Genomic DNA, 11,282 nt, shown 5'->3' with positions numbered 1-11,282 from the left:
GGCCACGGCGTCAGGTAGGCGCCGAGTGTCCGCCGCAACTGGCAGACAGTGGCCCCTGGCGGCCGGAGGAGTCACCGCGGGGCTGCGGGAGCCGAGGGCCCTTCAGAGCTGCCTTCAGGGGCCGGGCCAGCCCCGCCAGGGACCATGGCAACCACGGCAGCCGGGCATTATGGCAGGTGGGCCCCGTCCCCAGCAGAGCAGGGCACCCCGACCTCCCCCCACCCAGGCCACCGGCCAGGCATAGCCCAGGAGGGAGCTGTGCCCCCTCAGGCGTGCCAGGCACCTCCCTGCCCAGCGTGCAGTGCCCACCCTAGCCCCTCCCCTGCTCCTAGCCTGACCCCTCGCTTTACAGCCATGGCTGGCAGACTCTGGGGGGAGCCTGGCTCTGAGGGGCATGGCGGGTGTAGGGTAAACGCCATGGGAACTTGGAACTCTCTCCCAGGTGCACACTCCCACGGCCTACTGGGGCCTGGGTTTCTGCAGTGCTGCCTGGGGCACTACCCCACTTCCCTTGTATGACATTTTGGGGTGCAGTCCAGAGCAGCGAGGGGCTGTGTCACCCCTGCCCTTCAGCTGTGGGTGTCACACAGTGCTTTGCTGTTGTGGCTTCTAACCTGGGCTCCTGCCAAACAGCCTGCAGGTCACACCCTGAGTGTCTGTGTGTCCTGGGCCAACAATTCTGACCCCAGCAGCCTGTCAGCAAATACCAGCCACGCTCTGACTTCCAGCAGCCTTGATTACCACATGCAGGGTAACCCCAACACACTCCCAGTCCTGGATTTCCCCCCAAAAAATGTACTGCCCCCTGCTGGACAGATCAGATCATAAAGGTCTGTTGTCCCTGTAAAGGAACAATATATAATTTGCCACCTTAGTTGGAGTTTCCCACACAGTTCACAACACTAGATTAATTTTGATTAAAGAACAAAAAAGTTTATTTAGCTACAAAGAAAGAGGTTTAAAGTGAGTACAAGTATTAAAGCGTTAAAGTCAAAAATGGTTATAAGAAAAAAAGATACTGTACTAAACTTTTACAAACTAGGCTTGGTTCAAGGTAAAATTCTTACCATATGCTTCCAACAACATTACTGACCAGTCTTCAGGTCAGGATCCTTCCCAAAGTCAAACAGCTGGATTCTTTTGTCTTCTTAAGTTCAAGAGAGATCGATAGGGAGAGATAACTTGGAGTGGTTTTGCCTCTTATGTGTATACTTCAATCACCCTTTGAAATGCATTTCCTTGAGAGTGACCCTTGGGCCTTGCCTACACTGCCACTTTACAGCGCTGCAACTTTCTTGCTCGGGGTGTGAAAAAACACCCCCTGAATGCTGCAAGTTTCAGCACTGTAAAGTGGCAGTGTAGACAGTGCACCAGCAGCTCCCGGCGGTGGTAGCTATTCCCCTCGTGGAGGTGGAGTGCGCAACTACACAGCTGGTGCCGCGACGACACAGGCACGTTAAAGCGCCACCATGGCAGTGCTTGAACATTGCTAATGAAGACATATCCTTAGATAACGTTCTTTCCAGTCAGAAGAAAAGGAGGACTAGTGACACCTTAGAGACTAATGAATTTATTTGAGCATAAGCTTTTGTGAGCTACAGCTCACTTCATCGGATGCATTCAATGGAAAATACAGTGAGGAGATTTATATACACACAGAACATGAAACAATGGGTGTTATCATACACACTGTAAGGAGAGTGATCACTTAAGATGAGCTATTACTAGCAGGAGAGCGGGGCGGGGGGAGAAAACCTTTCGTAGTGATAATCAAGGTGGACCATTTCCAGCAGTTAACAGGAACGTCTGAGGAACAGTGGGGGGGGGGGAATAAACATGGGGAAATAGTTTTACTTTGTGTAATGACACATCCACTCCCAGTCTCTATTCAAGCCTAAGTTAATTGTATCCAGTTTGCAAATTAATTCCAATTCAGCAGTCTCTCGTTTGAGTCTGTTTTTAAAGTCTTTTTGTTTAGGTCTGTAATCAAGTGACCAGAGAGATTGAAGTGTTCTCCAACTGGTTTATGAATGTTATAATTCTTGACATCTGATTTGTGTCCATTTATTCTTTTATGTAGAGACTGTCCAGTTTGACCAGTGTACATGGCAGAGGGGCATTGCTGGCACATGTGGAGAGCAAGGAGACATCAAGTGTGTGGGGGGGAGATTTCATACTGTTCCTTCTCTCCCCTCTGTCTGAGGGCTCTGTTTACAGCTTATATGCAAATTGAGGTAAACACACATCCCTTTGTTTAAGACTTGCTTGATCAGCTTTACCTAATGGTTACGTGACTTTAAACATGGGCCTTTAACATTATACAGGGGGGAATTTCATAACTTTACACAGAATGTTGCTACATACATTCCACCATGATATTATTGACCAGTGAGATATTAGTTTTCAAATGATACCTCATAAGGTGAATACACGAGTGCATTCCATTACACCTTGTCACAAACATGTCTTTCCAAAATGTGTTGTGGGTGTTCCCCCCTCAGGACTGGGACTGATGCACAATCCCCCTCCTGTACTGCCCCACTGCCTGCTTTCTTCAGTCCAGCTCTCATTGGCCATCTGCCATGGAGCCTTCCTGACCCTTCACTTTCCAGCATTACCTCCCCTCCTGGTAAAGCACCATTGCCCCAGAAGAGTTTTGTACAGCCTGAATGCAGAAAAAGCTGATACTCAATGTGGGGAGGGCACACTGTGCCCCATTTCACGGCCCTTCTAGTCAGAGAGAACCATGCTGCTCGAAGACTCTAATGCTCCCTTCACATCAGTTCTCAGAGGAGAGTCCACCCCACCCTCCTCCCTGAGGATCGCCTGGCTTTGCCCACTCCCAGTAAGATTATCACATTCCTAATTGCCATTTGGGAATAGATTAGGAGTCAATGAGAGCAACAGTTTTGCTAACTCAAAATGTTCCTTTCTAAAGGATATGACCTGGCCCCTTGTGACCAGCAAATTCATCACATTTGTGATCCAAGGAAACTGGGAAGCCTGGTCATCTCCAGAGAAGAGAGTCAAGTGTGTGCTGTCACGTTGCCACCTGGTCCTTCAGTGAGGCAGTGAAAATCGTCACAGGTTTGAAAACCTTTTTCCTGTTTTGACCCCTTCCTTCGGTGGTTGGAATATCTCTCCTCTCAGTGAGAGGTTCTGCAACGTTCCTGTTGTGTATTGTGCATTTAATTCAACAACAGCCCCTGTGGTTGTAGGCTCTATTGATCATTAAATATGACAGAAGTGATGCAGCCTGAGTTGTGCCCCACGCCAGTCCCCAATGGATGCAGCTGACCTATTGTTATCAGAACACAATGCAATCCAAGGGTTTGGCATTTCGACCATTGGTATAAAACTATGAATATTGTGCCAGTGAAAAATACAGGTTCAGCAGTGCTAAAGATTGAAACCTCTATAGATCACCAGTGCAGGCAACAGCAGGCAACCATGTCCCCATGCACCAGCCTCTCCACCAATGGGCCATTTCAAAGGTGTGACAGATGAGTTCAGCTCCAGGGCCCAATGAATCCTTGGCCTCTATGGTGGGATCCCAACAAGGAAGCCAATTTTTTTGTTTTTTCATGTGATCATGTTCCCAAGGATCTGAACTGAGATTCCCTCTTGCCCTCTTATCACTGAGATTAGACTGCACTAATGCATAATAGTATCCCTGCCATCTCTTTCCTTCCCCAAGGACCGGGCACTAGTTTTCCTGAACACTTTTTGATGAGATATCTTATCATTTCTGGTAATCAGAGGGACTCACTCATGCATGCTCCCTCATAGTGGGAGTACTGGAATAGAGAGGATGTTTCTTCTGTCACTTGGTGTCACCCTTGCTTCTTGATGGGAAGAGCTATGCTTTGTGTATCTCAGTCTTCCATTCTAGTTAATGGCCAATGACAACAGTCATTGATTGGATACCAATGGGCATTGAGTGGTGTAGGGATAGGATATACTTCCTGCTATCATTCACTTCTGTCAGTCCCATCCCCTTGTTCTTAATGAACATTGTTTTGTGGGAGGGAAGCAGCAATTAGAGGAGGCTGCAGATTGAGATGGGGTCTTTCCTGAGGTCAGATTCAGCAAAATGGCTTGGAGGGCAGAATTTCCCCTTCCTGTTTCCCCATCCTCTCCCATCCACCAGAGATCTGCATGCCTCACACATACAGAGCCCTGAGTTTGTTAAATAGGGACATCTCATTCTAGAGCTCAGACTGTTTCCAGTCCTCCAAGGACTAATTGCAGTTACATTTACATCAGCACAGGAAATGTGGTGTCCTCACCATTCTGCAGCCTGCAGGCTTGTAACTGTTGTAACTTTGGCCTTAGTGACCAGATGGCCACTAGGGAGAGTCACCCGAAAATGAGAGAGAAATAGGGAAAGCATTGAGCTGAAAACTGACCCATGGCCTCCATTAGTGTAGTGTATGGTCCATGAGGTGTGCATGGCCTCCACGTTTTCAGAGCAGTTTGTTTGCAGGAGGACATGATTTTGTGATCATTCTATTTCATGGTATATTTTTTATGGGATTCAGCTTCCAAATAAATGATTCCCCAGGGCAGTAAAATAGCAAAGAAGTGATACCATTCACCTCTCAGAGTATGGTGTGTGGCGGGGGGACAAACAAACAGAAAAGGTTATGGCCCACTCTGATCTCCACTGACCCCCACAGTGGGGCCAAAGGGAGAGACAACTCTCAGGCCCATTTATGTCCCACTCCCAGCAGCCTCTTTTGTTCGCTCGCCCACAAATTGCAAGGCTGGCCCTGAGCTGAGCTGTAACCTCTGTCTCAGTATGTCTCTGCATTAAAGACATTGTGAGCGGCAAAACATATCTCGGTGCTGCATGGAGCTGCAGGAATGAAACAATTATTGTAAAGTGCCTCTTATGCAAACACCTTCCTCCCAAAATAGCCTGAGAGGCAGAGAGAGGGAAACAAACAAAGCAGGAATTTGGAGTCGGATTCTTTCAACAAAGAATCATCTGCCCTTTCTTATAGTCATTGGGGGCCTCATATTCAAAAGTGCTCGGCACCAGCAGCACCAATCAACTTGAGTGAGAGGGATGCTCAGCGCTTATATCTGCCAGGCGAGATGGAAACTAACTAGAGCGAACGCTGCCCCCTCAGCCAACTTTCAGCAGCTGGGTCTGTAATTTAAACATACAGGATTGAATGTGACTGTCCATTCGGAGGCACTGGCAGAGCCATGCTGGAACAATACAATCTGACCAGTGTGGCTTGGGACTGTTACATCCAAATGAGGCCATTCCAGTTTATCTGCAGTTTCAGAGTTGCTTCTGTCGGCCCTGCTCCTCTGAGTCAGTGGCTTCAGTGGGAGCTCAGCATCCGAGCAGATCATGTTTGTTGGTAGAACAGGTTCAAGAAACAATGAGCATGGAGTCATGTTAAGCCAAATTCAGCACTAGTGTATTTAAATCCCTGGTTGTACTGTACCCAGGTTACAATGCATTTCTATCCATTCTGATTGCGCGGAATAATTTCTCTCTCAGATGGTTTCTGATTGAACGTCAGCTGTTCCCATATTTCAGTAACCTTTCTCGGTTGACCCCTATGCCTCTTCCACCCCTTCTACCTCTCACCTGTGCTGTACCAGCAAAGATTATTTATAGGGGAAAAGCCAAGAATCTCCCTCTACCTCTGTATGCTTAGCAATTTCCGAGCCAGGGAATGAGTTTGTCTGCTCTCCTTCTCTGTGTTTCTGTGGTTTGCATTGTCATATGCAAACTTTATTACTTCACGCTGTATACCTTGCTCCACAGTCTGGACAGCTGTGTGTGGCTTCCCTTCTTGCACAAGTAAATAGCTGTCCCCTGGCTGCCTCTGCTACACTGAGGGCCTCAAGATCTCCAGACAGTGCAGGTCAAGCCTAGGCTTCACGGCTAGTGTTGAGTTAAAATCTGCTGGTATTTGATGGTGGGTGGTATTTTTCGACCCAGACTAAGGCACATGAAAATTTGTGAGACACACTTTAATATACAGCAAAGGCTGGTCTTCCGTGCACAGTAAACACCTCATCTTTTCAGAGAGATTGTTCTAATTCCAAGAGATGCTGCTGATGTTGCAGGGTGCTGGAAAGCGATCTGCAGCATGGTGAGAAACTGCAGCCGTCTGGCCTCCATTGCCTTGTGTTTGTTAAATAGGAATCGCTGCTTTCTCTCCATCCCCTTTTGCCCTTGCATGCACACAATTCTAAGGACACACTGGATTCTAAGGGCTGAATTCTGTCCTTTGGTACATGTGAGGAAATGTCTTTTATTGGACCAACTTTTGTTGGTGAAAGAGGCAAGCTTTTAAGCCATACAGAAAGAGGAGCTCTGTGTGACTCAAAAGCTTGTCTCTGTCACCAACAGAAGCTGATCCAATAAAAGATATGATCTCACCCACCTTGTCTCTCTAATATCCTGGGACCAACATGGGACCAACATGGCTACAACTATACTTTCATGCGTGTAACACACTCACCCTGAAGACAGGAGGAGCTTTGCCTGAGGATTTCAGGGCTGGTCCCACAATCCCTCCAAAAAGCTTTACTCACTGCCTTACTCTTTGGAGGTCTGGTCAGTCTTCCCCCAGATCTCAGGGTTGCACATGCTGTGAGATTCAGTCATAGCTGATTCACGGAAGTAATTTCTCAGAGTACTGACTTTCTGCAAAACCTTCCATCCAAACAAACAAGCTACAAAATGTATTCTGCCCAAACTCCTCCTCTGCCAGTCTGTATCCTTGAACACTGACCTCTCTAGTGGCACAGGCCCTTGTCTCAAACAGTTCCTATACAAACCATCTTTTCATTTAACTCAGTACCACTCCACCTTGCCCTCCTCATGTTTCTTTCAAACCACATCCAACTCACCCAGGGCTCATAAGCTCACACACAATTTTTCATAATGGTGTCTTCCCAAGAGAGTCCTGGGTCAGGAATAGGATGGGTCGTTACAGACCAGCATTTAGGTGCATTGGCTGAGCTGTGTGTGCACGAGGGTGTTCCTGGGCTACACTCGGGGGATATTGTGGGGCAGGATTAAGGGGCAGTGGCAGAGCTGTGTATGGGGAGCCCAGATCCAGAACAGCAGGGAATGTTGTAGGTCACTAGTTGGATGTATTGGTAGTGTTGTGTGGGGAACCTGTTCTGGACTAGGAGGTCAGGATTGAGTTGCTGTGGTGTTGCTGTGTGGAGGCTGGAGAGGCTCAGGACTGCAACAGCAGGGGATGCTGCTGGTCAAGAGTGAGGAGCATCGGCAGACCTGATGTGGGAAGGCTGCCCATCCCCTCTCTGTACCACACCTACCTTTAGCCAGTAGCTTTTTAATCCTTCACTTTCACAAGCTCTATATTAATATAGGCTTTAAATCAAATTGATTCCTTATTTTTCCCCTTCTCAACTCATTTCTTCCTATCTGTGCATGACATGGGGACTATAACTGGCCGATTAGCCTGATCGGTGGGTGTCTTCTTTACCTGAGGAATGACCAGTGGGCAATGGGTTGCTCAGGAGGTGCAGCACTCGGTTGCTTTTAAAGGCCTTGAAAGCTTTTTGTTTCTCCTCAGGTTTGTGCAGCAAACTGAGGCTTGAGTCTGCAAGGCTTTTAGCAGCTCTTCCTCTCACACTCTTTGCATTAGTGACACGCAGCAGCTGCAAGGAAGCGGGAGCGGGGAAGATGCACTAGAGGGGCACTTGCCTTTTTTTCCCCCTTTCCTTTTTTCTTTGAAAGGAACAATGTCAGGGGTCCCTCGAGTTCCATTTGCTGGCTGCTGGTCTGTCCTCTTTCACTCTGAGGCTGAGTGGTTTATTAAGCATTCCTGGTGCAGGCACTTTGAGCTACTTCATAAAGCAGGGATATAAGTGCAGTAGATATAAAAGAGAGATGGGACTTGGGGAGGAGGGTGAAAGAGGATGATGTTGAAAATGCTAGCATTCTTTATCGCATGGCCAGCAGTCTGAGTGGGCCCCTGCTTGCTGTAGGGTTGAGAGGGGATATTGGAGCTAACCTATCTATGGTCTGTAGAGAGCCTGTAACCGGGCCCCATATACAGATCCACCCACTACAAAAGGCTTCACTGCAGTAAACAAAATAACTTCCTGCTCGGAGGCCTCATTTATGTGCTGCAGAGACCATCCCATCTAACGAGACCTGAGTGCAGTGCCCAGCCCAGCAGTCCTGGGCAGGCTACACAAAGGAACCAAAGTGGTGCAAACTAATAACAACGCCAGGCTCAATTCCCAGCTCTTCTCAAGATCATTGCCTGAGCATCTTGAGGAAATGGAGAGAAGTTCCCTCTGGCAGTCTCTCTGTACACCCCTTTGTGAGGATGGCGGCACAGCTGTGTGAGTGAATCAGGCTCAGAGGGCTCATACTCTCTCCCAACTCCCTGAGCTTTGTCAATAGCTGTCCTTGATTCTAGTGTCTCCTGGAGCCCTCCTGTCCCAATAGGTAGGCTGATGCCTCCTCCCATATTAGTAAAACTGGGACCGGGGTGCATGAGGGTCCCAAAGGATCTGTACTGGCTGGCACAGACCCCATCTCCCAGGTACCTAGGTGAGAGGGGGTTATTATTTCCCATCCAATGGATGATCTAGAAATGCTATTATTATATATTTTGTTTTCAAAAATGCAGCGTGGGGAGGGTATTCACCACCGATCTTACATCTGGTTCCTCTGGGCAATATCCTATATTAGAATTTGCTCTATAAATACAAAACAAGGTTGATCCTTGGGCTAGGGACCATATCATCCACGTATCTGTACATTGCCCAGGACAGTGGATGCAGGCACCAACTTTCCAATGTGCCAGGGGGTGCTGGACTCCAGGCTCTATCCCAGGCCTCACCCCTACTCCACCCCTTCCCCCAAGCCCCCACCCCTACCCTGCCTCTTCCTGCCCCCGCTCCACCCGTGCCCCGCCTCTTCCTGCCCTGTTCCACTCCATCCCCCAAGCGTGCTGCATCCTTGCTCCTCCTCCTTCCCTCCGCCCCCCTGAGCCTCCTGCATGATGCAAAACAGCTGATTGTGCCAAGCGGGAGGCATGGGGAGGGACAGGGAGGTGCTGATTTATGGTGCCTGCTGGCAGGCAGGCAGAAGATACTAGGGGGTGAGGGGGAGCTGACAGGGGGATAGCTCAGGACCAACCATTTTTTCCTCATGGGTGCTCCAGCTGCGGAGCACCCATCGAGTTGGCACCTATGACAGAGGGACCCTGATGCCGACAAAGGATTTGACACAATAGAAATTTTAGATTACATTTAAAAAACTATGTTAAAAGAATGTTAAGATTGCAGAGTCAAGCACTCAAAAGCTAGGCAATGCCAGACTCTAATTTGTCTGTGCAGCCTTAATTTGCCTCCCCTTGTGCATATGCACTATGATACAGTCTTTAATTACACCATCACATACTATTTTCTCACAGCATCCCAGCCACATTCAGTGAATAGGTAGCTCTTCAATGTTTCTTTTATCCTCCACATTCAGTGTGTGGCCCCAGGCCTTTCTTACTGCACACTATTCAAACCCTGCTCTGAATACAGAAGCATTAATTTCCTCATTGGCTTTTCTTTGGCACTCATTGCTGTAGCGTCTGAGCGCTTCACAAACATGAATTGATTTATCTTCACAACCCCTTTGTAAGATCCAGGGGTATACCTGTTTTACAGATAGGAAACTGAAGTACAGAGAGGTTAAGGTCAAAAGTATCCACTAATTTTGAGAGCCCAATTTGAGATCCCTAGGGTCTGGTTTTTCATAGTACTTAGCATTATGTAGCACTTTATTTGTTCAAAGCACAGGTCTCATTGACTTCAGTCATAGCTGTGAGCGCTCAGCACTTCTGCAAACCAGATCCCAGGGTCTCAAGTCAGGCACCCAGTAAATGAGGAACACTTAATTAGTGAGTGTCTGCAAAAAACTTGGGTTAACTGACTTGCCCAGCATCATGTAGGAATTCCGTGGCTGAGGCAGGGGTAGAATCCAATTCTCCAGGGCAGCATTCAGCTGCTTTAATCATGAGACCCTCACCCTGCTGTCGTGTTTCATCCTCACACACTGGACCCCTGTGCTTTAAGTTTACTGAGTCTGAGTGGGCTCCAGCACTGTCTTTTATCTTGGGCTCTCTGGAACACTTCCTGGACACAGGCTCTTTGCCTGTTACCTTTGCTTAGAACTGAGACCTCACAATCCAGCTGCCCTAGGTCCCCAGGACCTGTCCTGATCCATCATAGGCTCCCCAGTTCCTTAAGCACACCTTTTCCCAAAGCACCAACCTCATGGCACTCTGGTTTACTGTATCTCCCCCCAGGTACATGAGATAGTGGAAGCACATAACCGCCTGTTTGCTAAGGTTTCTAACACAATTACTCTTTACTTTAGATAGCTCAAGGAATACACAGAGCTAGACAAAAATCTAAACACCTGTAAGCATTGCCCTGCCTCAGTTTCCTCCAAGCTGCTTGCACACCAGCAGAGGGAGCATTGAGAGCACCGGAGAGACAGTCTCCCTGCTTTCAGTGTCCAGGGCCACAGCGATTGGCAACAGCCCAGAGCAGTACTTGCAGGGAAGTCCTGTTCAGCTATGAAGCCCTGGGATGGAGCATGCCTAGTCATTGTGTGGGGATGGTGCATGTACAGTCCCACAGGCACCGACTTTTGGCTTTCTTTGGGAGTGCTCCACCCCTGCTCCACCCTGAGGCCTCAACCACACTCCACCCCTTCCCCCAGTGCCCCTGCACTGCTTCTTCCTGCCCCACTCCTCCCCATCCCCTAAGTGTGCCCCACCCTCACGCCACCTCTTCCCACCCCTGCTCTTGCCCCTGTCTCCCAATGCCTCCCACCCACCGCCAAACAGCTGATCGGTGGTGGGCGGGAGATGCTGGGAGGGGGGGAGGAGCTGATCAACGGGGCCCACCGAACAGTCTGTTTGGTGGGTGACTGGTGGGTGGTGAGCACCCACTATTTTTTTTTCCATGGGTGCCTATGCACAGTCCAGTCAGCATGTCAGACCTGTGAGGTATTGGAGCTTGTCCCATGCGGATGGAATCCTTGGAGAATTTACCTGCCAAACTCTAACAAGTCCCTGCTGAGCATGTGAAAACAGAGATTTTTCAAAAGCTTATAACATGGCCAAATTGGAGTGTTTTTTCATGGGAACAGAAAAGGCAAACCCCTGACATCAGGACCTGCTACCCCCTGCCCACACCCTGCCAAACTGCAAGTCCTTGTTCCAATGAATGGAAGTGCTAGAGAAACGGTTGGAAGAATTTTT

General features: G+C 48.6%; 1 long non-coding RNA gene across 2 annotated transcripts in view; it reads left to right on the top strand.

Moving 5' to 3' along the window:
• The first annotated feature begins 69 nt into the window (after positions 1 to 69).
• LOC144270891 (uncharacterized) overlaps positions 70 to 11,282 on the top strand; it is a 54,654-nt gene continuing 43,441 nt past the window's right edge. For both annotated transcript variants that reach the window (XR_013347269.1, XR_013347270.1), the window contains exons 1-3: positions 70 to 176; positions 2,081 to 2,234; positions 2,939 to 3,087. This is a non-coding gene — a long non-coding RNA (uncharacterized LOC144270891). The remainder of the gene's footprint in view (positions 177 to 2,080; positions 2,235 to 2,938; positions 3,088 to 11,282) is intronic.

The sequence above is a fragment of the Eretmochelys imbricata genome, chromosome 10, assembly GCF_965152235.1.
Source record: "Eretmochelys imbricata isolate rEreImb1 chromosome 10, rEreImb1.hap1, whole genome shotgun sequence".
Lineage (NCBI taxonomy): Eukaryota > Metazoa > Chordata > Testudines > Cheloniidae > Eretmochelys > Eretmochelys imbricata.
The sequence above is the reverse complement of the archived record's forward strand: the minus strand, read 5'-3'. Positions and strand labels throughout refer to the sequence as shown.